The 24,478-nt window shown below is 37.0% G+C and overlaps 1 protein-coding gene and 1 long non-coding RNA gene across 5 annotated transcripts in view; one reads left to right on the forward strand and one right to left on the reverse strand.

Moving 5' to 3' along the window:
• The window catches only part of hpca (hippocalcin), an 802,490-nt gene extending 788,463 nt beyond the window's left edge, over positions 1–14,027 (reverse strand). For 3 of the 4 annotated variants that reach the window (XR_015515788.1, XR_015515787.1, XM_087294114.1), the window contains exon 1: positions 13,838–14,027. The gene's annotated coding sequence lies outside the window, so the exon portion shown is untranslated. 4 annotated transcript variants of the gene reach the window in all.
• Positions 13,484–21,700, forward strand: LOC141379136 (uncharacterized). Its single transcript, XR_015517011.1, has 3 exons — positions 13,484–14,167; positions 19,655–20,234; positions 21,025–21,700. It is a non-coding gene; the product is annotated as an uncharacterized LOC141379136 (long non-coding RNA).
• Positions 21,701–24,478: the final 2,778 nt, after the last annotated feature.

Consider the following 24,478-nt stretch of genomic DNA (forward strand, 5'->3'; position numbering starts at 1 on the left):
TGCAAAATAAAACTATATTGTAGTCTTTGTTTTATAAATAATTAAATACAATTATTTTGATTTACAATTGAGGTCAGAATTATTAACCCTCCTGAATTATTAGCCCCTCGGTTTATTTTTCCCCTTAATGGAGAGAAGATTTTATCAACACATTTCTATAGTTTTAATAACTGATTTCTAATAACCAATTTCTTTTTATCTTTGCTATTATGACACAACATAATATTTTACTATATAGTTTTCAAGACACTAGTATTCAGCTTAAAGGGCAATTTAGGGTTAAGGCTTAACTAGTTTAATTAGGTTAATTAGGCAGGTAAGTGTAATTAGATGGGTAATTAGACTTATGATTTGTTCTGTAGTAAATTTGAAAAAAAAAATAGCTTAAAGAGGTTAATCATTTTGACCTTAAAATGTTTTAAGAAAATAAAAAGTGCTTATATTCTAGCTCAAATAAACCAAACATTCTAGCTGAATTAAAACAAATATTTCCCAAAGATGTTAAACATCATTTGGAAAAAATTTTAAAGAAAAAAAAAAATTAAAGGGGGGCTAATAATTCTGACTTCAACTGTATATACTATTATAAACCCTCGATTTAAGTTTGCTTAAATCTTACAGTCACAGTTTAAAAAACTATTAGATCTTAAAAACTAACTAGAATGAAAACCTATCACTCTATCTTAAAGTTAAACTTTGCGATGACCCCAAAAATCACATGATCTGAAACTACGATCCTGATCGACTATAATCCCAACTTGACATTGCTAATCATGCAATGTGACTTTTCAATGTTCACATGTTGTGATATCAATGCTAAACAAAATATACTGTGCAGTTCTAATTTCAACAGGTCTATTTCAGAGGTCACCACAGCTGAATGAACCGCCAACTATTCCAGCATATGTTTTACGCAGCAGATACCCTTCCAGCCTCAGCACAGTATTGTGGGGGACTGTGGGGGAAACCGGAGCACCCAGAGAAAACCCGTACAAACACAGGCAGAACATGCAAACTCCACACAGAAATGCCAACTGGTCAAGCCAGGACTCGAACCAGCGACCATTCTTGCTGTGAGACAACAGTGCTAACAACTGAGCCGTCTATTTACATTCTTTTGACAAATATTAAATTGATGGCCCCTTTTTGTATCTATAACGAACTTCAGTGTTGGTCTGTATAAATTTTCTCAAACGGGGAAACCCCTACGCTACCGACTGTATTTATCTGCTTTTCCTCCTCTTATCTCTGTCTGCTAAGTCATCCCTAAACACCAAGTTTAACTCTCATCAAGTACACGAGGTCCTCCAAACTCCCCAGTGTCACCAAAAGGTCGTTTAAGACTTGACAGTGAAAGGAACTGACTCACCAGTGCGTGCTACAAAAATAAGCCCGTCCATCTGAACAGTGGGAAGATGCACTGAAAGAGCCAAAAACCATCGCCAGACTGTACAAACAGAAGCACTGCTGGTCATCGTGACCTCACAGAAAAACGAGGCAGAAGTTCTTGAAACAACTTAACCTAAGTTAACAAAACAAACTATAGGGATGGACTAAAATAATAAAACCGGCAATCACAGAAGTGGTTTGGCCAGGGATGTACAGTGTGGCAAAAAACTGGCTTGTCAATGAATAAATGCATTACAGTAGTGCTTACAGTAGAGCAATACTGTACAGTTCTGCATGTGTATGAGCCAGTTTAGATTAACTAACATACCATTACTCCAAATTTACTACATAACATCAGTTGAGTGATTGAAATAACTGCTTTTTGTTTCCAAATGCGGGTCTAATATCAAAAAATGAGTACAAAAATCTCACTTTTTTAATAGTTGAAATGATATAATAAATCAAAAAGTTTGTTAGCACCATTATAAACACTACTTTATAATTAAAGTCTTGAAAAAGGTATTAAAATAAGCACTATTTATTCCATATTTGACAATCTCGACTGAAACATGAAAACAGGGCGGTGCATTTGACAGCCCCTCCCCTTTTTAAAACAGCCAATATCGGTCTATTTCATCACAGCTCTGCCAGTGAGAGTGGTTGAGCTTCAAGATCAAATGTCTTGAAGGGGCGGAGCATGTCAGATACTAGAGAGCATCTGATTGGTCATCAGGTTTGATGAGAACCTGAAGTAGGCTGTGAGTGGAAAGTGGATCAAAAAATAATTGATCCATTAAGGCGGAATTGACAAACTGCTATTTTTGAATATTTACATCTTCTTCTAAACGCAAATTTTGTCACTTTTTTGGAGCATACTAGCTTATAGCTATCCTTAAAAGGAACAATACTCTTACTAACATCTAAAAAACATTATTTTAATTTCACAGGACCTTTATAAATAAAAATAATGCTGTTCTTTAAAGATACATTTTTTTCAGATAAATATCAGTGGATATATACACTCACTGGCCACTTTATTAGCTACACCTTACTAGTACTTTAAAAACTACTTTTGCCTTCAAAACTGCCCTAATCTTTTATTGCATAGATTTAACAATTACTGGAAATATTCCTTAGAGATTTTGGCCCATATTGACTTGATAGCATCACGCAGTTGATGTCCATGCTTTCATGTTGCTGACGCCAAATTCTGACTTTACCATCCAAATGTCGCAGCAGAAATCGAGTTTTGTTGAGCTCAAACCAGTCTGGCCATTCTTCTCAGACCTCTGGCATCAACAAGGCATTTGCGCCCACAGAACTGCCACTCACTGGATATTTTTCTTTTTCGAGAAACCTAAAGATGTAGAGATGAAAACCCTAGAAATTGTTGTGCGTGAAAATCCCAGTAGATTAGCAATTTCTAAAATACTCAGACCAGTCTGTCTGGCACTAACAACCATGTCGTGTTCAAAGTCACTTAAATAATTTTTCTTCCCCATTCTGATGCACAGTTTGAACTGCAGCAGATCGTCTTGACCATGTCTACATGCCTAAATGCATTGAGTTGCCATGTGATTGCCTGATTAGACATTTTTGATAACAAGCAGTTGGACCGGTGTACCTAATAAAGTGTCCGGTGAGTGTATGAATTATCATCATTGGTAATATTAACGTATTCGCCATCAGTACCAGAAAATATAATGATATAGTCCGTATTGCCCATCCCTACTTCACATTTCTGGCCACTTAATTTCTCAATGATGCAGACTTCTGGAAGCTAAGATACTTAAGCAAAGCACTTGTGCATTTCCAGCAATAGCCTCAGACTTTCTATTGCTCTTACGTTTCTCTGTAGCCAGCGAGCATTAAAAGCAGCACGCCACTGATTGCATTTACTCACAGACTGAGGCGAACCAAGAAACACTTGACTACACACACAAGCATACATCCTACCACACACGCTTTCTCAGTAGAACAGAGAGAGCTCCTCTGAATCAACCACAGCGCGGCTGCTGGGAGTAATTGGCCTCCCTTTCAGTGGTCTAATGGAAGGCGCAGAGCAGGGCTGGATCTGAGTATATGATGAAAAAGGGAAGCAAGAACAAATCAGCGGGGGGCAAAAGCCACATCCTCCCTTGAAAAGGTTCTCAAACTCACAATCACATCCCACAGCGCTGCCACAATTGGGCTGAGTGGAACGCAGTGGTCAGGTGAAAGGCTCACACAAGCTGGGTTGCTCAGTGTTCAAGTGAGCACCAGGGTTGCCAGGTTTTCGTAACAAAACTAGCCCAATGATCGATCAGATCTAGCCTGATAATATCTAAACTCAAAACATGCAATTGTCCATTGGTACAACTTTACCGGTACATTTAAACAAGTGCTGTTCACACAGGCAAAAACGTTTCCATACACACATCTATTCCAAAATACCGGTAAATTTTGACATCATTAACCAGAAATTAGCTCTAAAGGCTGCACTTGTTTTTGTAAACATAGAAGGGGTTGGGCTTTTGTTGATGGTAGATGGAAACGTTACATAATATGCGTGTGTGCTGGCACTCACTGACTGCTTCACAAGCAACTCGACTGAAGCAGAGCTTAAAGTTAAACAAACAGCGGTTTATCATAAGCATTTTCCCGATAATTATTTACACAGTTGCCAATTATAAGGAACATAGAAACGTTATCTGACTAACATCTAGCAGCTAAATGTGTCTGGAAAAATATTCAAAGGCTTTTATTTTTATAAACAGCGAGGATGTGGATGCATCTGAATTTTCCTATTTGGCTGGAGTATACGGCTCAATATGCTCTTTCTGGCAATTTTCCTACTGCGTTCACACAGCACAGCATTCCAGTAAATTACCGGTAATGTTGCAACAAATTTACCGGTATTTTCAAAGAAGGCCTGTTCACACATGATCCATTGCCTGAAAATTGCCAGTAAGGTCAGCATCTGTGAAAGGGGCTAATGTTGATGTTAAAAAAATAATCATAGATAGTAGATAGTGTGTGTTTCCTTCAATAATTTTAAAATCAAGCAATGCATCCTTCATTCAATAAATCTCTCACTTGTAATATGTGAGCATATTTACTGTGCAAAACCTGTCAGTAAACTTTAAGGGCAAAAATAAATAAAGGAATAAATAAAATAATCGTTCATTAATCGTATTTGAGTTCAAATATTTTGATTTTGTTTTCAGGCCAAATCGCCCAGCCCTAATTGAACCTCAAACTAAAATTTTCTTTAATTTTAGACATTTAAAATAAACATTCAAAATAATTATTAAATTGTAAACAGACTGACTTTCTTGTAAAGACTACATATTCTTTCGCTGAGCTAGTACTTACACTGAAAACATTTTTTTTTCTGTCTTCAGACAACTGCAGCACAACCAGAACGCTGCAGCCAGGATTCTGACCAGAACTACTACTTGTCTATAAATCAATAAATGGCTGGATCATATAAACTAGAAATTCCAAGAGTTCAGTCAAAGCAGGGTGAATCGGCTTTCAGCTTCCAATCCCCCCCCCAACCCCCCCTGATTTGAATATCACGCACATTCAAATCAAGACTGAAAACACATCTGTTTAGCTGTGCCTTTACTGAATGAGCACTGTTACGTCCGACACCCTACTAATGTGTCTTTCTTTTCTTTTTTCATCCTTTTATAACCTGTTTTAAATTTTTTATTACGTTTCAATCGTTTTTATTATCTGGTTTTTTTATTTACTTGTCTTTTTTATTCTTGATTATGTAAAGCACTTAGAATTGCCACTGTGTATGAAATGTGCTATATAAATAAACTTGCCTTGGCTTGTCTTTCTGGCTCAAACTGTTTATTTATAATTTGTTGAAACAATACAAACAATTCTTAATATTTTTGGGGGACAACTTAATTGTTTGATGTTCAATCCACTTAAATATGTTAACTTAACCTATTTGTGTTGGGACAACATGAATTGTGTGGAAACCTGCATTTTTTACAGTGAAGCAACAATCTTGGTGAATCCTGCCAATCTGTTACCAAGGAAACGAAAACAGCCTAATACAATCTCTCCCCTAGTTCCCCTGCACCTCACAAATTTGTTTCATCATGCTAGCACAATTTTTAACATCGGTAGAATATGCATTTGCTAGAGTACAATTTTTCAACACAACCATATAAATATAATCAATGCAATATGTCAAACTTTTATTACACAGAATAATAATCGATAAATACTTCAGTTTTTACACATTTTGTGGGGGCTGGTTGTACCGTGTGTGACATGAAGTATGTCTTAAGTACAAAACACATATTCTTTCGGCTTGCTTACTCCCAGGGCTGTTTATATCAAAGTTGATATTTAGCAACACCATACTGGTGTTTTGTAACATCTAATATTTACGAGGTGGATAGTTAGACAATAGTCAACCCCCAATGACGTCAGTTATTATGTACTGACGTCATTTATTTCCTATGCGCTCTGTCGCGAGGGAGGTGAGCGCAGGTATTTACAACAGGAGCCAACTCAGGGCCGGCCCGTGGCATAGGCAGTTTAGGCAAATGCTAAGGGTGCTGTACATCCAGGGGGGTGCCAGAAATGAGCGCGGTTAAGTTGGTTTTGTTTTCGATATTTCTGACACATTTAGTTATAGACGGCAATAACTCAAAAACCTCTTACCCTAAAAAGATCTAAAGTGTGTTTCCTACAAAAAGATAAAGCTGGTTATGTTTTTTTTTTTGCTCGACATTACGACCACTGCTCCGTTTAAGCCCTCATGCGTTTAGCAGGGAGAGCTCGCGCTGAGCGTGTGTGTGTGTGTGTGTGTGTGTGTGTGTGTGTGTGTGTTTATTTGTTTGTTTGGTGCTGTCTATGTTTGTGTATGTATGTGAATGAGAGACATTGTGGTGCTGTGTGTCCGTGTGTTTATACAGACAGCTTGTTATAGCCAACCCCCCAAATATAACACTGCATATGGAAAGCATCGTCAATGCACCGTGATGCATCGAGATATTGAATTGAACTGAATCGATGGCATGATAATCGTAACCGAAGCGTGAGACCAGTATAGGTTCACACCTCTAACCCTATATGACAACTGTTAGGGGGCTGAATAGTTTTATAACTCATTCATTTCATTTTTATTACGTTTTATTAAGTTTGCATAATTAAGGGTGTGGCCACCTGAATGGCCGCTAGGTTTTGCTGCTCGCTGTCTCGTCACCTCAGCTGATTCCGGCTGATTAGCTACTGAACTCGGCATATACATCATATTTTTGTTTTATTTAAGGTTTCTTTACACATTAAATTGCCTTTTGCAATTATTTCCTGCAATTATCAGATACTATAACATGATTTGCGCACTTTATTGTGCTCACAAACCATTCAAGTTGCCTCCATTTCCCAGGTGAGTGAAATTATATACTTATACTATCTCTATAAATGTATTTGTTTTACTTAAGATAATTTATCATTTATAATTTTCTTTAGAGATGTAATCCACTCCAGAATCTGACAGATTGATTAGCTGTAGGTTCGAGAACAGTCATCTGAAGCGTTGTCATGTTTGCACAATGAACCTAACGCGCCATTATTTTAATTCTATATTCGTGAAGAATGAGCCAACCGCATATGCTGCGTCCTGTTGGTCGGGACACTCTGCTTTATAACTTATTAGTTTATTACAATAATCACACTTAGCTTTGCCATCGTTCTTCACCACATATAGCCACTCAACACATCTTGCGGTCCATCTTTAATGTTTAGATTATTGAAGGTGCTATTGACGTTTTGAGAAAAAAATTAATAGTACTGAAACTAAATTATTAAAAATAAACTTGCGGGACTTCATTTATGTCCTGCGGCAACATTATTTTTATTACACTTTAAGTGATCTGCTTGAAGTAGGTCACGTTTATCAATGGTAAGTTTTGGCCTAAGTTTACATCAATAACATAATGTGCATTGTCCTTTACCATACAAAAAAAGAAAAAAAAACATTTATTTATATAGCATTTATTTTTAAATGCATTAAAAGGCAAGCGCATATCTTAGCCTTGAGTTTGTTCACACTCTGCCTGTATTAACATAAATGCTGTATTTTAATATAGCTAATTTTGATTAATTAGCTTTAACTGACAGCCTTTTCTTCTTTTTCTGCGGTTATGTGGCATTATATTTCACACCCATATGCAAGGTGACTGAATATGAAATTAAAATACAAAACTTACTAAGCCATTAAGTAAAAAAACAAAACAAAACAACAGTTATACTTTAAAGCAGAACATTGACGTTTTGAAACAAAAAAACGGAACTGAAACTAAATTATTAAAAATAAACCTGCCAGACTTAATTTATGTCCTATTTTCATTATTCATTTATTTTCATTATTCGTTTATTATTATGTACTATAATTGAAACATAAAATGAGATAGTAAAATATAATCAACAACGAAAATGTAAATAAAAACGTAAATTAAAAACATAAATGAAAATGTCTTGTCTTAGTCCTATCAAAATAGCAAACACTACATCTCTCTATATTTAGACTAAAAGACTGCTTTATTTATTTGTTTATTTATTTAAGACTACTTATTTGTACTGAATGTTTATGCTTTCACTTTAGTTGTCTTTCATTTCTTCAATTCTATTTTCCAAAACGAATCCTCTTTGCACTTAAAAAGTTTACAATAAACCAGGTAAACAAATTTTAAATGTAAGTTGAGGTGATCGCAAGTTCACAACTGTGAGGTGATGTGCTCTACCGGCAGGATAATCTATATTATTTTGCTGTTTTTCATATGCGCACGTTTAAGATTTGAGATAATAACATTGCCATGATAGTCAAAGAAATCAAAACATTATTTTCACCCCAACGCAATTTAATCGGGCACTGAAGGCTAATAACTTAATTCTTATATTTGCTTTTTGACTTCTCACCATGTATCTTTTCTACAGCATAGTATAGTGTAAGAGCATGTCTATTACCAGAAAAACTAAATTAAAATTATATTTTAATTGAACACATCACATCACATACAGTAAGCTACGCCTACAGAACAGTCTGTTTAGCATTGTGAAAAGGCAAAGCTGAATATCTGTGGTTAAAGTGCCACCCAGCGGTCAAATGCTGCTGGCGCATCAAGTACCGCCGTCGCCGCGGTATTAATGGCGGCACAAGGAACACATTGAAGTAGTAACATCTGTATGCCTGGATTTCATCAGTAGCATTGCATTTACTAACACAGACTATATTTGAAGTGTTTGGAAATAATCTGCATTTTCCTCCTGTAGAAAAACATCATAAGAACAATGCTTAGTGGCTCAAAGTATTACAAAAGTGTTTTTAAAAGTCTAAACAATTAATTGCTATAGTATACAACCAAACACATGTGGTCAGAACACAAACGAAATGCAGGTAATGAAGTATTAAGCGTTATTGAAGCCCATCAAAGCAAAATGCAAGCAGGCATTAGTAGCTCCACTGACGCTCCGCCTGTATGCCTGTATGTATTATTTGGTCACCCCCGGATAGTGCGATGACGCGCTAACAAAATGTCGATGGTTGGCCACGCCTTCTAGTAGTTTTATGGGTGACGTCACGGATACTACGTCCATATCCTTTACAGTCTATGATTGCAAGGCATAAGAGTTTCAAAAATATTTTGCAAGATATTGTATAAAAAAAGAAGATTTAGATGCTTCTAAGCAGTTTCTTCATATTCTGTAGTTATAAGTTTTATATAAAATTATATTTTTTACTTTATTTGTTTGCCTTTTGATTTGGTAATCAAGATTTGTATTTAACATAAAATATATTGTTTTTTGGCATCCAGACATTAAGGGTTTTCAGTCTTGGCCCAAATTTCCATATCCATACATCCCTTCTATGAGTGAAACAGACATTGCATGATTGCTTGTCCAGTTTCACTTCTTTTTGTCACATGCATACTATTCATTTTTCTAAATTTAGATTACCGACTGTTAACTGTGTGGCTGCACTAATGTATTTAAAATAATTAAGTATAGTTTGGGCTGAATATAGCAAAAAATATTTGTATATCTCCAAAGTCCTGACAAAAATGTTGATGGCAGCAGCACTAAAGTGACAAAAAAATTTAAAACGATGGCACTTAACATGCCATGATTTGATTTCCATATTCATATCTTGATGATTTTGATTACAAAGGGCTCTTTAATGTATTTAAACAACTACCATAAACTTCATCTTTATCTCAGATTAAGTGCCATGACTAATATTATCACTAATGTCCATTAACTCGCAAGCTAGTAATGTGGATGTTTTATGAACCAGTGTTTCCGCCATAACTTGTCCCATAAAGTTACATTTCATGTGCAGCAAGCCACAGCTTCTCTATACTGAGTCCAAATGAACAAAGATGAAGAGATTCATGCTGTATCAGACAGTCACCAATGCCAAAGAAGACCATGTGTTTCAAGCCACTAAAGAAAACAGCCCAATGAGAACTAAAAAGACAGCTAATAAGACCATGAGATTTCTACGGGAAATCCAAGAAAACCCCTCAGCGGGAGATTCTGGCCTTACAGAGGCAATGCATCATATGTCTGAAGCACTGATCCTATACTTGGAGCCCTTGAGTCACTTGCTGGGTTTCTATCAGCCTGAGTTAATGCCCGTTTTGAAGCATCGCATGAGAAATGAGTGACTCAAACATCAAATTTCAAAATAAAAGTTACGTAATTCTTAAAATGGTTTAATGCTCATTTGAGGTGCATTAAGACTTGTGCAAAGACTGGTTAATGCAATGGAAGATGAAGACGCATTTGCTGAATTAATTCTGATGTATGCTTGTCTTGTTTACTGTTGGTTGCTAGGTTACCAATACTACAGTCGTCTGCTCTAACAACTTGATGGAAACAGAACTAATAACTTTGAAAAGATTTGCCTCATGTTTGGATGGAAATATATATAAATGTATAGTTAGATTAGTGCTCCAGTGTGTTATGTAAAGATTTAAAAATTGCTCTTACATCCAGTGTTGTTTTTATATTTACGATTACATTTTCTTTATGTAGCAATATGATCCAACAAGACATGACATTTCGTTCCAATTTAGGTCCACACATATACCCGTTGAAATGTGAAGTGGACGCTGACAACGGAGTGTGGATCCAAATGCAGTATTTATTCAACAAAATGGTCAGGCAAGCAAGTGAACACAGGAGCAAACAGATGTATACGGGTAGCTTAACTGTTTTTTGTTCAACTAACTTCAAAATGCAAAAAACATTTTTTTAAAGAGTTAAAGAGTTTAACTTTATCGATTTGTATTGGGACGACATGAAGGGATTGTGTGGAACCCAAATATAAAGATAAAGTTAAAAAGATTGAAAGTCAACTACAGTCAAATCCTATGTTATCAACTCCCCTAAGGTCTAAAGTAACTTTCAAATGGGAAAAAAGAGAGGGGGGGTTCTATTTAGAAATTTAATTATTTCATTTTTTACTCCAATCACATAGTTTTACATTTTATATGGAAGAGAGGAAGAAAATCATTATGCTGCTCTTCCCACAGTGCCATAATTCAGTCTTTTCAACAAAGCAATATGGTACAGTATGACTTCAAACTGTTTTGATTTTTTTTTTTTTTTTTTTTTTTTTTTTTTGCTTTCTTCAAGCTTCAAATAACATTTCCGTTAGTTAATTATATGGAAAAGAGATGCAGAACAATTCTAAATATACAGTTGAAGTCAGAATTATTAGCCCCCTTGAAATGTTAGGTCCCTGTTTATTTTTATCCCCAATTTCTTTTTAAGGGAGAGAAGATTTTTTTCAGCACATTTCTAAACATAATAGTTTTAATAACTTATTTCTAATAACTGAATTATTTTATCTTTGCCATGATGACAGAAAATAATATTTTACTAGATATTTTTCAAGACACTTCTATACAGTTTAAAGTGACATTTAAAGGCTTGACTAGGTTAATTAGGTTAACTAGGCAGGTTAGGGTAATTAGGCAAGTTATTGTGTAATAATTGTTCGGTAGACTATCAGAAAAAATAGCTTAAAGGGGTTAATCATTTAGCCTTTAAAATGGCTTTTAAAAAATTAAAAACTGCTTTTATTCTATAGCCCAAATTAAACAAATAAGACTTTCTCCAGAAGAAAAAAATAATTATCAGACATACTGTGAAAATTTCCTTGCACTGTTAAACATAATTTGGGAAACATTTAAAAAAAAAAAAAAAAAACTGTAAATGGGGCTAATAATTCTGACTTTATATATCTGACTGTATAAATCACCCAAAAAAATCTAAATACGTATATGCATTTGGATTAGTGTGAGGGAAATCCGGGTGAAAGATTTTTTTTCAATAAAATTCTGACATCTCAACCCTCCCCATATGAGTCAACAGACAAAAAATTAATCTCGAACACTTATCAGTACTTATTACGCATGAAAGAACCCTGACCTCACCCTGACCTGATGTCATAAACCCTTCCATCGATCAATGTGTATCTTTGAATAAAGTGTCCTGAAGGGATTCAGAATGACCAGCAGCCTGATTACAAACAGACTGCTGCAGATGAGCCAGCCTTTCCCACTCTTATCTTCTTACATAACCGTAGCCTTCACCAACATCAATGGCATGGAGAAAACCCATTCATATGCAGCTTCAAATGGAATGTCTCATTCAGATTTATTAAAGAACTCAAAATCAGATTTGTTTTAGTTTTTGAAGTAAAATTGGGACTCCTTGGACCTGTGGGACCATTGGAAATGCTTCCATGTTATGTACACACAGTGTCATTGTACCGATGGGTCAAAAATATTTATTTAATATACAAAGAAAACATATTAAATGCAATTAAAGTGTCTAATGTTTTAAAGGTGAAATTTGTTGGGGGTATGGATGAAATACATTAACATATGAAGAGTTAGGTGAAAAAAACTCTAAATATCATCTGAAACGTTCTTCTAAAATGGGCATTTTTGGCAAACTCCTGTGTGTATGTTCAGTAAATCCACTCCTATGGCAAAAAAAAAAAACAGGTTCATTGCATTGCCTTTAACGTGAAATAGCTGCACAAAAATATTGGAGGCTGAGAAAAATGCTCATTTTAAAAGAAAATTTCAGATGGCATTTAAAGGTTTTTTTGCATCTGAACTCTTCATATATTTATGTAGGATGATACAAGATATAATTCTGATATATACTTATTAAAAACATGCATGAATTTTATTCCATTCTAAATTATTACGAGCTTTTTTGTGGTTTTAAAGATAATGACAATAAATAAAGATTTAAAATAATACTTTTAATATTTTGGGGTTGGTGTAAATAGTCTTTTAATCAATCATCTAGTTCTTAATAAATACTCAAAATAGTTGTTGGTTTAAAAATTACAATGTAGGCTAAATCAATGCAAAAATATGAAATATTTTATAGTTTTTAAAATGAATTAAAATATATATAAATTCTATAAATGCATGCAATTATTAAAACAATCACACAAAATGAATTTTAAATAAGCATATTCACAGTCATGCACGTCACATTTTTATTTATCTCCACAATAGCAGCGATTCAATAGTAAATATGCTGCTTTATGGTTATTCGAATCATTTAGGCTATATTATAAGCAGATTAACTGTTAAATAAGCGTCATAAAATAATTGCGTCATAAATTACGCACTCACTCACTCACTTGTGCTACTAACGTTACAGTACAATGGTAAATACATCACTTTTTCAGAGATGTAGTGCAAACAACGTGCACGGCGGACTGCTTTTGGCGTCTGCATCTGCTTGATGCAGTTTACTATACCGCATGCTACATTCATAACAACTCCATTCGCATGGTAAATATTAGTGATTAATTTAGCATTAAGCACTTTCTGAGCAGCCTACAGTAGGCTATGCGGGATCCCAGCAGCCGCGTGTTGCCTGCGCAGCCTTCATCATGTCCCGCTTCCTCGAGCTCTCCAGAAGCTCGGTCTGAACAATAGCATCGCCCGACTGTCTAAACAGAATTACTGGAAGCGCGCACATCCGTCCAGCGCGACCCCTGACCCGTCCAAACATTCCTTACATCCGTCACGATCACAAAACTATCGATTCATTCATAAAGTACAGTTCACACGACATGGAGGCTGCACGATGACCCAAATCCCGTGTTGTGAACTATCGGTCAATGGAACAAAAACATATTACGCGGTTTTACAATCGCTTTATTCATATCTCATTTCAAATTAGTAATTATTTTACGCTTTTTAAAACTATAGGCTTTATTTTCCGTCATGTAATCCCATGCATAGCCCGTTATTTCACGCCTGCTCGTGATGGGATGCTATTTGACAAACATACACTCACTGCAAGAGGAGAGCCAACGTTCCGTCATTAAGAATTTAAAAATATATATCAATATTTTACAGTAAGGAAAGCATAGCGCTTCGATTATCAGTCTTACCGTGTCCAAAAATACGCGAAGTTTCCCTCGGTGTATGGATATGTTGTGGAAGGAGAGCGGGATAAGCACCGAGAGCGCCTTCTCTTACGGTCCAGCGACACTGCTCTACTGCTGCCGCGCGCTGCTCACCATCTTACCGGAGGAACACGAGCCGCGGCGCTGCTCTGCCGGAGGAGGAGGCTGTGCGTCTACGGAACTGCACCGGACGAGCGGATTTTAAGCAAGGGAGGGTGTTGGTAGGATTACGTGGTGCTGCTTTAATAAGATGTCACTACGCCGAATGGGACCGCTGTTACGGTGTCAGGGTCTATAAACGCTTCTTTCAGAGAGGTACAACAACACCCTCAAGAAAAAAAAAAGTCACGAATGAGAGCTTACTGTGGTTGCAGTTTCTGTAGCTTTACTCTGGACTCTGGACAGACAGACAGACAGACAGACAGACAGACAGACAGACAGACAGACAGACAGACAGACAGACAGACAGATAGATAGATAGATAGATAGATAGATAGATAGATAGATAGATAGATAGATAGATAGATAGATAGATAGATATTATTTGTGGTATTGAACTGGTTCGAGTTGTTGGTTATTGGTATTGTCACTTTTTCGAGTCCTGGCTGGGCCGGCTGGCATTTCTTTGTGGAGTTTGCATGTTCTCACTGTGGTTGCGTGGGTTTTCTCTGGGTACTCCGGTTTCCCCCACAGTCTAAAGTGTAAGTGAATTGGCCACAGTGAGTGTATAGGTATAGGTGTTGGTGCTGGGTTTTGGCTGGAAGGGCATTTGCGGAATTAAACATATGCCAGAGTAAGTATCAGGCGACCTCTGATAAATCAGGGACTAAGCCGAATGAAAATGAATGAGTGAATGAATTGTTGAACACAAAAGAAGATATTTAGAAGAATGTTGGAAACCATTAATTCATTTCCATAGTAATTTTTTTGTATTAGTATATCCATAGTTCTCCCCGTATTCGAGTGGGTTTCCTCCGGATGCTCCGGTTTCCCCCACAAATCCAAGAACATGTGGTTGGTGAATTGGGTGTGCTAAAATTGTCCATAGTGTATGTGTAGATGGGAGTGTATGGGTGTTTCCCACTGATGGGTTGCAGCTGGAAGGCATCCGCTGCGTAAAACATGTGCTGGATAAGTTGGTGGTTCGTTCCGCGGTGGCGACCCCAGATTAATAAAGGGACTAAGCTGAAAAGAAAATGAATGAATGAATGAATGATATCCATAGTAGTGTACCCTGTAACTCAATAAACTACTGGCCATAGTGTATGACTGCGTGTAAATGACAAAGTGAATGGTTGTTTCCCAGGACTGGCTTTCAAATATTTGTGGGTTTCAGCAGGAAGGGTATCTATGATGGCTGAGAGAGCAAACATGCTGCAATTTAAGAAAACATGTGCAATTACAAAAACGCATGCAAATGGAGAAAAGATCTTCATCCGTTTGACAGCACACGTGTTGCAAATTCTCACAACGTGTACACATTTTTAAAAAACAAGCTGCATTTCACACAACACAAACAAATTAGCACTTTTAAATAGCACAGAACACAACAGAAATATTTCAAGGGGACCCTAAAAGGTGACGGACACGGATATTTACAGTAGGTTATGATTATTTAGGCTAATACAATACAAAAGAGAAGGGAATCAGTAATAGTCTATAAACAAGCAAAAAGCTCACTTTTCAAAGATCACCTACAAATTCACTGAGCAATAACAGTTGCGTCCTTCACGTTCTTGGGTCCCCTTAAAACATTTCCATTGTGTTCTGTGCTATCCTGAAAGTGTTGTAAGAAAATGCAGCTTGTTTATGTTAACTGTTTTCGTCATGGGAAATGCAGTTTGTTTTATCAATTTGTTTGCATCGTGGGAAAATGTAGTGTGTTTTTGAAGTGATGATTTGCAGCACATATGCTGTCAAACAGATGAAGATCTTTCCTTAATTTGCTGGTGTTTTTTGTAATTGCATGTATTTTCTTAAATTGCAGCACATTAAGCTCTCTCGGCCACCATAGGCATCAACCGGTAAAACATAAGCTAGAGTATTTGGTGGTTCATTCCCCTGAAGTAAAGTGAGTGAGTGATAGATTGACTTTTAAGGGGTTTGAAGGAAATTATTTTCTATAAGTCGTTAAGCAATGCAAACAGACTCCGAATGGTGGTGCCGGTGTGCATACCCTCATCAAAAACAATGTTGACAATTCTAAAATATGTGGCACTTCACGTCCAGTGTGTGATGAGCTCCGCATTTACTATTCATAATTTTTTTACAGGCAAAAAACAGGTCACACAAAAGTTATCCATAAAAATGTGATTTTTAAGAAAGAGCAAGCAAGTTCCCCATGCTGATTTCACAAAAGATTCAAGAGATTAATAAAAGGATCAACAGAAAGTGCTTCGAACGTCTTGTTTGAACTTAACACACACACTGTTGACAGAAAATATTGTGATTAAATTTCGGCAGGTGACGCAATGGGTAGCACGATCACCTCACAGCAAAAAGGTCGCTGGTTCGAGCCTTGGCTAAGTCAGTTGGCATTTCTGTGTGGAGTTTGCATGTTCTCACTGTGTTTGCCTGAGTTTTCTCAAGGTGCTCTGGTTTCCCCCACAAGTCCAAAGACATGCTAAAATTGACCGTAGTGTATGTGTGTGATAGTGAGTGTGTATGGGTGTTTCCCAGTGATAGCTTGCAGCTGAAAGGGCATGTGCTGCGTAAAAACATATGCTGGATAAGTTGTTGGTTCATTCCGCTGTGGCAACCTCAGATTAATAAAGGGACTAAACCGAAAAGAAAATGAATGAAATTTGCGCATGCACCTTAATTATATATTTCATTCTGCCAACAAAAACATCCAATTATATCCTTACAGAATGTGTTAAGTTAACTTGTTTTAACTTTCAATAGGGATACTACTGTGCATGATTTCACTGCATGTGGCCCCTAGGGGTCTGGGGCCCCTATGGCGTGTGCCTGGCATGCCCGAACTGTAATCCTGCCCTGGATATGAAGGAGTATTTGTGACAACTGCTGGGCAGAGGAGAATAACATCATAACAGCATAATGGAAATCTGAGGCTCTAATAGTCTCATTAGACTCTACAGTAGAGAAAACACGTTTTCCATTCACTAAACAAATGACTATGAAATACAATAAAGGCGAGGAGGATCCAAACCACGAGATCTCTCTGGTGTGAGACTAAGTAGCTTTAAAACCTCTTAATGCATGATCTTAAAGGCTACCAGCCAGGCAGAGCTTTGACAGAGATCCGGCTAATTAACAGCTTCCCAGCAGGATCCGCCCAAGATGCAAGATGACCCACCAGGAAGGCAAACATCATGACAAAAAATCTGACACCGTGTTCTACTGCTTGCATCATTTTGCAAAAAAAAAAAAAAAAACATGAATTGTTTTGATATTATACAACACTTCTTATTATTAGGCAACAGGGTTTTGGATGGAAATGAGAATGCCTTAAACTGAGGATGCACACACTGTAAGCTTTGACAGTACTTTGCGATTGCTGCTTGTCAGGCTGTAAAAACATGCTCTCAGCTGTCACACTGCGTGAACTCAGTTGTCATTAATGCCACACTGTACAACAGTCAAGACTTCTTAAAAAGAGACGTATGCAAAAAGACTAGTCTGGAGCTTAACATCATCAATCTGTGCAGGTTTGTTTAAAAAAAACAATGTTCGTGGAGCAAGTGGCCATTTGCTATAGAAACAGGGTCTGTGTCACTATTGGTTCTTCATTTGACAGTTGAGTTACATCGCCGGAAGTTGCCTCAAGACTTCTGACACTTGCAGAATTTCATCAGCGCTGGAATCTGGTCATTAATTATCAATAATCAAAGGATCTAGGATTAGAGGATTTGCAAAATTTGTCTCAGGCTGACTAATCTTTGCCACACTGCAGTGCACAGCTTTACTCTGATTCAGGATTTCATTATGAAATCAGGCAGACAGGATGCAGAACTATTTAGGCATTCAAGTTCTCCAAGGATGTTTGAATTTATGAGTTGGGAATAATAATTACGTCAATTGCATTTAAATTTATTTTAGTCAGAATGAGATACTTAAAAAAAAAAAAAAAACGATCATTTAAAAAGTTATGAAGGTGTTGTAAATTAGAAACTAATCCAAACATCACAGTCAAATGAAATCTAACTCTTAATTAAATTATCTGATTCATTTTACATGATTTTTGTAAACAGAACAACATTTAACTGTAATTTGGATAGTTATGCGGTATGTTACTGTATTTTAAAGTTGCATTGTGAAAATTACTGTATATTTTGTGGTAAAAATATACATACAATTCTGTAAATACATATACAGCAAGATAGATGTGCTGTAAATGTAAATACAGTATTTTTGCTGTAATTGATTTACAGTAAGTTACTGGTAAACTGCTGCCAGTAAGTTACTGTAGATAGATTATATAGGAAATTGTTAACAGTGTATTCAAATTCTTACCCATGAACTGAAACTTCATTTGTAAACCTGCATCCTTTTTGTCACTTATCTGCACTGTAAAATCTATCTGTAAACTGTTTCCTGTAGTGTGTTTCTTGGGTGCTTGCCACTCTTTTAAATGTCTTTTGTTGCCTATATTTCCGCTAATATTTTTAGTTGCTTAAAAATATAATATTGTAAGTCGAGTCAGTGGAAAGAAGCACTGGCATTTCCATTTAACAAGCTGTACTTTTCAGACCGGTGGACTTTAAATAGACAGCAACTAAAACAGGTTGTTTTTAAACTCGAAACAATGTACATGTATTCTAGCAGACCTTCATTTATTTAAATGTGCAGTATGTAAGTTTGACACACAGTGGTTGAACTAGGTATTGCACCCCTAGTTCAAAACGCACACAAGAGCAGGTTGCCAGATTGATGATACCAACAAAGGCTGATTTAAACCCTGATCTTTCTAAAATCAGCAGCAAATAGTTCCAATAGTATCTGGATGCAGCCTTTATGATGCAAGCAAAGATTGCATCACTCAGCGATGCAATGTCGGACACGATGCACCCAATGGAGTGAATGATGTGACGGGTAGGGTTAGAAGTGGGTTTAGGTGAGCGCATTAAAAAGCATTGGATGCAGCTCAGATTGCACTGCACCAGGTCTGCATCCAGACAGCTCTCGGTAGTTCATCTCAAGTCTTGAGAATGAAACCGTTTGAAATGGAGCTTTAAAACTGTGACTCAGTGCAAACCAACACATATCAGTGATTCAGCATGTACAGTACATGTAATAATGTTAAAGAGGTTTAATGTGTATTAATTAGATTATAAACCATAGCTTACTGTTTTGTTGGAGTGCAGTAAGTGCACTATTCTGTAAATTTGAATGGCTGTATTTAAATTTCTGTCGTCATCTGGTGCAAACAGCCCCATTGCTTATCACTGCAAATCTCATCACGTAGCATGTTGTAAGGACAGAGTTACAATGTAACCTGCTCACCTAATGTTTACGTTTGTAATATTTATATTGTTTGCTATTTAATAATCACCTCATGCGGAACTCTAAAATCTGCATTTCTTTTCGGAGCCTGCTACTGTCCACCAGAGGTCGCATTTCCGTCACAAACGCACACTTTGAGCTTCCTGACTGAAAGAATGAAATACGCTGTTTTCCACCAAGGCAACCCGGGATGCCGAAATATGATTAGCTAAACTGGCATTGGGCAGGTTAAATGACCAAAACAAAGACAGATGTTCCAGCATGTAACTCACATTTTCAAAGCAGAATATCTGACTTCAGCATTGTTCATTCATTCATTTTCTGCCGCTTTTTCAGGCTGGGTCGCAGGGGCAGCAAGACTTCCAAGACTTCCCTCTCCCCAGACACTTCCTCCAGCTCCTCCAGGGGGGATCCCGAGGCGTTTCCAGGCCAGCCGAGAGGAATAGTCCCTCCAGCATGTCCTGGGTCTTCCCCGAGGCCTCCTCCCGGTGGGACATGATAAAATACCTCCCTAGGTAGGCGTCCAGGAGGCATCCAAAACAGGTGCCCTAGCCACTTCAGCTGACTTCTCTCGATGTGGAAGAGCAGCGGGTCTACTCCGAGCTCCTCCTGAATGTCAGAGCTCCTCACCCTATCCATAAGAGTATGCCCTGCCACCGTTCGAATGCCGCTTGTATCCGAGATCTTGTCCTTTCGGTCATGACCCAAAGCTCATGACCATAGGTGAGAGTAGGAACGTAGATTGACCGGTAAATCGTAAGCTTAGCCTTTCGGCTCAGCTCCTTCTTTACAACAATGGACCGGTACATCAACCGCATTTCTGCTGCTGCTGCACCAATCCGCCTATCAATCTCACATTCCATCCTTCCCTCACTCGTAAACAAAACCCAGAGATACTTGAACTTCTCCACCTGAGGTAAGGACTTTCCTCCAACCTGGAGGCTTCAGCATTGTTTTTCAGATAAACAAGAATGTTCACTTAGCATGTTTCTTAAATATCTGCAAACATATTATAATATTTTTATGCTTTGAAAGAATCAAAAACTTACAGGACCTTTATTTATTTAATTAAGGTTGTAAGTGACAATAATATGGCTCTATCATCTTCAAGTTTAACTTTCAGCAATAAAGTTTCAGTTTCCAGTTTAACAAATTCAATTTAAATCTCCACTGTACTGAATAGGATGTGGAATTGTCAGCTTTTAAATCACACCACTGGTCATTACTAAGTCCAGTTCCTAGAAGCGTGACTAAAGAGTCTCATGGTAGACTGGGCAAAGAATTTGAAAAGACATTAATCAAATCCTGAGAGAATAGCGGATGATCAAGTTATGATCTATGAGGAAGACTGTAAGTGTGTGTGCTTGCATGTGTGTGTGTGTCCGTGCTACTGGTGGATGGCTGGTGTGGAGTCTTATCCGTGGCCAAAGCTCTGACTCAGCTGATGTTGATTGCATTAGTGTTGCTATATCTTCAACTCCCTCCTCTCACACTCTCCTCTCTCTCTCTCTCTCTCTCTCTCTATGTGAATAAGAAACTGATGTGATTGAATTTCTCCAGTGCTTCTCATGCGATTCCACCTCTCGATTTAGTTAGCGGTGTCAATCATTATTCTGTTTCTTATACAAGCTCCAGAGAGTAAAGCAGTTCTTTCACTCCTAATGTTATGTGCATTTACCCATTTTCAATGTTCTTTCTGTTTCCAGGGCATTTGAAAAATACTGGACTCAAAAGGGCTCAAGAATTTCCGAACACAAAAGGCAGAACTTCACTGAAGATATGCCAAGAACAAAGCCTGCAGACTTCTTCCACATATTCGAGCAAGACTTTTGAAGGGAATATTCTGTGGCATGGATTGAAACATGCAATGCCTTCCTTTATCTCAAACAGTGATGTGTGACACAGCAATACTAAGGTTCAGTGGGTCTGAGGGATGTATTAACCAATAAAATCTATATCCTGAATCCGGCAAACAGCAGTGCTGGATAAAAATATAGGTTTTCTGGTCATTTAAATAAAAAAGTATTTATATATAAGAAGTGCAGCTAGTGTAGCCTGATTACCAAAACAAATGATTCTTGTGATTTGGTTCTTTTATTGAGAGTTTAAAATATATTAGTTAAAGATCTGAATCAGTTTGAAGTCCTGTAATGAACAGCTTCAGTTAAACAAGCAAAATGAACTCTAAATATACCCAAATAAAAAACAATCAGCTTACTGTGAAGATATATTTATATAAAATACTTTATATAAGTGTAAAGTATTCATATATGCAGCAAACACATTCAAAAATTCAGATATATGATGTGAGAGTACACAGTCTGTGATTCACAAATAACTTAAAGTTAAATATAATAAAAAAATTTACCTGCATAAACTGGCTTTGGTCTTTTCTTAAATTTACTGGAGCTTCTGGCTGATCATACAATCTATATGACGACAAATCTACGTATATGACGGATGAAGGTACTTAGCCAAACACAGACATCTTGTACACTAAAAATACATATTAATTGGATTTACAAATTATTTTAATGTAGGTGGTTGCAAACTATTTATATGGGGTGAATTTAAACAAACAAATAAAATTTAGTAATCTTCAACTCAATTTGATTGTTTTAATTTACCCCATATTTAAATTGTTTGCAACCACTTATTTTAAAAACAACATATAGGCTCGTTTTGAAAATGTACCTCTGTATACATTTCTGGAGATCGCGAATTATGTTGCCAGTAGTATGTATGGCTGAATTTCATCTTTAAAATGAACGCTACAGGGCGGTATGAGGCCATTTTCGCACTTACCAGCTGACCAATTAACCCAACATGGGCAATTTTCCCCCTGCTATCAGTTTGTCCAGTTAGCTCTCCATGTATATCGGTACTTGAGACTTAGAGAGGAGTGGACCCTGATGATGCGGTTTGAGTCCAGTGAGGAATGGTTACAGAAAGTAGGTAAGACAAAAACAGAAGCCAAAAAAAATCAATAAACAAGTAATTAACAGGGTGAGAATGTGGTAAAAATCTGAAAATGTGGTAAAAATACTTTTGGTTGAGTTTAGGAAAGTAGGAGGGTGGGTCAGTCGGTCAGTCAGTCATTCGGTCAGTCAAACAGTCAATCGACAGCAGCCTCTGGTAGATTTACGTGAAAACAGCAGGTGCGAAAAACACTCGAGAAGGAAATTTGAGAGTTTCAAAAAAGCGTACACATAGCGGCCTCTGAAAAAATTAAGCTCCTGCTACATATTTGGCAGTCTCCAGAAATGTCTATAGAGGTATGTTTTGAGAATGAACCTGGGTTTCTTAAAAAATAGTAAATAAAATTCATAATATTTTTTAGTGTACAAAGTTTGTGTTTCATTTTTACATGAACGTGTCATAAAAATAGCTACAAATAACACAGCAAGTTACTGTACCAAATAAAAATAATCAGTGATTTCAGTGTTAAAACAACTGAAAAAAATGCTACAATGCATGATGAGACCATTATTATTATTATTATAAATTTTTGATTTTGTTTTAAAATTAATTATTGTGGAAATTACATGCTTTTTTCTGTAGTATTTATTTATTTAGGTTTAAAAAGCATGCAAGTTATTTGTTTGTTGTTTCCAGAGTATTCAAAGCACATGATGTTTCTCTTTTGGAACAAGGGTTGGAAAGCAGCAGCTAATTTGCATTTAAAGAGACAAAGATAGAAATAACATGTTTTGGCTTCCACTAGAAAACCATGGCATATTTACTACTTGGTACATTCTCAGAAATAAAGGTACACGAGCTGTCACTGGGGTGGAACCTTTTCAAAAGGTACACATTTGTTCTTAAATAGTCCATATTGGTACCTCAAAAGTATATATTAGTACCTTAAAAATTAAGAGGAACACTTTTGTACTTTTTAGGTACTAATATGTACACTGGAGGTATTAATATGGACCTTTTAGGTACAAATTTGTACCTTTAGATAAGGTACCACCCCGGTGACACATCATGTACCTTTATTTCTGAGAGTGTATAGTAATTTTCCATGGCCATTTTGAGTAGAGACTACAACCATGTAACCTTAACACTAAAATTTGCACTCATACAGAAACAAACTCTCTCTCTCTGACAGCAGCTCTGCAAGGTAACGCACCCGATCAGAGGTAGCTGTGCACGAGGTTACTGGTGTTACATTTCTACCTGACTCAGAGACCTGTGAAGCAGGAGACACTTTCACCTGGCCACTGGCTCACTCGGCGACAGCTAATCCTTACGCTGTTCATGTCACCTCTGCACTGTTCGGGGATTATCAGGTTGAGCTATTTCTGGTCAAACAGGACGCGCTGCCCCTATAATCTTAGCAGAAGCTTGACCAACCAAACAATAGTGGTCAATGAAGACAAGCACAGGTCTTAACTCGAAGCAAAAGCTGACGATTGATTTAATGTGCTTTTCCCTGCTGTAATGCTTTGTAGGTGTTACAACACCTTTCAGTAATCGCCTCTGAACTGGAATAAAGCAGAAACCAAAGAGCGCAAAGGATTATGAATGGATGCACAGAAGGATGAATGAGAAGAGCTTCTCAAGGCTCTCTTGCTGCATGTACTCAGTGCCATGTATGTTTTAAAGAACTTTTTAAAAAGGATGTATTCTCTGTGCTAAAAGGTCAAATTAGACAAGAAATATAAAGGTCAATAAGCTACCGATCTGCTTAAAGTTTTGTGTTCTTTGTCATTCACAATACCTGACTTCAGCAGATGCTTAGTCTCATGAAGTCTTCTGTCACTGCCCCCTGTGGTCCACGTGGTTTAAGCAAAGCTTTAGTCAAAATAAATGCAGGGCAGAGTGGAGAAAAGTGCCTTTGACATGTGTTTTCTGTGATGTGGAAGTCATTTAGAGTCTGCAGCCTCCACCCATATAGGATATTACTGTAATTACGATATTGGCAGGGCTGGGTAATGTCCAGAGGAGAACATCTCTTTCCGAGGGACGAACCTCAGCATGTGGAGGCACATTAGTGAGAGTGCTCACAAAAAGCTGATTAATACACCTCAATTTTTAACCTCGCACACTTTCTCTCAGATTAATAGAGCAGGGAATTAATAAATGGTTCTTATTCTGAAAAACAAGACTGTATGTGCATTTTACATCTGAGATGTGAACAGAATAAAACACTCTGGC

Source organism: Danio rerio, chromosome 19, assembly GCF_052040795.2.
Source record: "Danio rerio strain M-AB ecotype USA chromosome 19, GRCz13ab, whole genome shotgun sequence".
Classification (NCBI taxonomy): Eukaryota; Metazoa; Chordata; class Actinopteri; order Cypriniformes; family Danionidae; genus Danio; species Danio rerio.